General features: G+C 38.2%; 1 pseudogene; it reads left to right on the top strand.

The window, feature by feature from the left end:
• The first annotated feature begins 350 nt into the window (after positions 1 to 350).
• Positions 351 to 1,282, top strand: LOC109680578 (olfactory receptor 4F3/4F16/4F29-like; annotated as a pseudogene).
• The last annotated feature ends 1,273 nt before the right edge of the window (positions 1,283 to 2,555 follow it).

Raw genomic sequence — 2,555 nt, 5'->3', positions numbered from 1 at the left:
CAATGTTGCCTTGCATTCTTCCATTTTCATTTGCAAGTATTTTTACTTGCTTGTATCTTCTATGATACAACTAAAGCTCCTATGAAGCTTTAGTTCTCTAATTCTCACATTAATTTCAGGCTATGAGATACTTGCAGGTAGTTCCAATTATGATATGTGCACTGGGATTATGCTTTGATTGTGATATCATCATCATCATCACCATCATTAGTATTATTGAGCACATGTGAAGAAATGGATTAAACAACCAAAACCAGTATCATCACCAAGAATCACACCTTCTCACTTCTTCCCTTAGTTCTCAAAAGTTTAGCTGAAGCCCAGCTGGCTGGGTCAATGGATGGGAATCCATGGATGTGAATCACTCAGTGGTGTCTGAGTTTGTGTTCCTGGGACTCACGCACTCCTGGGAAATCCAGCTCCTGCGTCTGGTGTTCTCCTCTGTGCTCTATGTGGCAAGTGTGACTGGAAACACCCTCATTGTGTTTCTGTGACCTTTGACCCTCACTTACATTCCCCCATGTACTTCCTGCTGGTCGGTCTCTCCTTCATTGACTTGGGAGCCTGCTCTGTCACCTCCCCCAAGGTGATTTGTGATCTTTTCAGAAAGCGCAAAGCGATATCCTTTGGAGGCTGCGTCACTCAGATCTTCATCCAAGTCACAGGTGGTGTGGAGATGGTGCTGCTCATGGCCATGGCCTTTGACAGGTACATGGCAATATGTAAGCCTCTGCACTACCTGACCATCATGAGTTCCTAGGTGTACATTTTATTTCTGGCTGCTGCCTGGAGCCTTGGCATTATTCACTCACTATTCCAGCTGGCCTTTTTGATTAATTTACCCTTCTGTGGCCCAAATGTACTGGACAGCTTTTACTATGACCTCCCTCGGCTTCTCAGACTGGCCTGTGCAGACACCTACAAATTACAATTCATGGTCACTGTTAATAGTGGGTTCATCTGTGTGGGCTCCTTCCTTGTACTTCTGATGTCCTATGTCTTCATCCCGTTCACTGTTTGGAAGCACGCTTCAGGTGGCTCATCCAAGGCCCTCTCCAACCTCTCAGCTCACATCACTGTGGTCATTTTGTTCTTTGATCCAACTCTCTTTGTTTATACATGGCCACACCCAAATTCTCAGATGGACAAGTTTCTTGCACTCTCTGATGCAGTTCTCACTCCTTTTCTGAATCCAGTCATCTACACATTCAGGAATAAAGAGATGAAGGCAGCAATAACGAGAATTTTCAAACCACTGATGATGTTTATAAAGATTTCTTAAAATGGTAATAAGGTCTTGAAAATCACATGAGTTGTTGTTACATTTTAGAATTGGTAGCACTGGTGTGGCACTATTATAAAGAACATTATCATACTCTTTAAGAATACTAGAAAAAGAAGGAAGATTTAAACAAAAACCTTAACTCAAACTTACGTTGATTCAGATGGAGTTTTAATTATGTAGCAATTATAGTTATTTCTTGCTGGATTTCTTTAGCTACTTTTTGTCACAAAATTTTTAGTTTATTATTGTCTTTGATGGAATCTATGTATTTACATATCACCTGCTGTTTCCTACTATTTTATTATTATTATTATTATTGTTTCATAGAATACTGAGTTTCATTATGCCTTTTTCACACTTGCATCTCATGTATTTTGACTGTATTCACTCCCATCCATCACCCTCTGTTGTATCCACTCCCATTGATTCCTTCTAATTTCATGTCTTTAAAAAATTTAGATTGTACCTATAAGAAAAACATGATATTTGGATTTCTGGCTGGATTATTTCATTTAACATAGTGGTCTTCACTTCCATCCTTTTTTCTCCAAATGACATAGTTATGTTCTTCTTTACTGGCTTAGTAATACTCCATTGCATGTATATATTTTCTTTATGCATTTATCTGTTGATGAGTACTGTCTATTGTGAATGGTTTCACAGTAATCATGAGCAAGTAAGTATCTCCATTCTATGCTGACTTTGTTTCCTTGGGTGTGTAATCACGAGTGGCACAGTAGGGCCATTAAATGGCAGTTCATGTTGTCATTTTGCGGAGCCTTTATTTAGATTTCCAAAGTGATTGAACAAATTTACTTTCCCACCAACAATTTATACATGTCATCTTTCCCCACATCCCCACCAGCATTTGTTTGTTTTTTTTTTCCACATATTTTATTAGTGCATATTAACTTTACAATGTTAGGAGTTTTATTGTGATGTTTCCATGCATTCATACAGTAGTCCTTGACCATATTTGCCCCCTCTACTGCTGTTTCTCATGTGCCCTTCCTTATCCTCCTTTTTATCTTTCTTGCAATTAAAAATGGCATTTACTATGACCTATTCTGATGATAACTTTTTGACTGGGGTAAGGTGGAGTCTCTACACTGATTGGATTTGCATTTTCTTTATAGCTAAGGATGTTGCACATTTTCGTGTGGTTATTAGCTATTTGTACTTCTTCTTTTGAGATCTGTTTAATTCATTTGCTCATTTATTCGTTACATTATTTGTTCTTCTGGTATTTCATTCTTTGAGATCTTTATAT

This window comes from Castor canadensis, chromosome 2 (genome assembly GCF_047511655.1).
Source record: "Castor canadensis chromosome 2, mCasCan1.hap1v2, whole genome shotgun sequence".
In the NCBI taxonomy this organism is placed as follows: Eukaryota; Metazoa; Chordata; class Mammalia; order Rodentia; family Castoridae; genus Castor; species Castor canadensis.
Note: the sequence above shows the minus strand (reverse complement) of the source record. Positions and strands in the feature narration are given on the sequence as shown.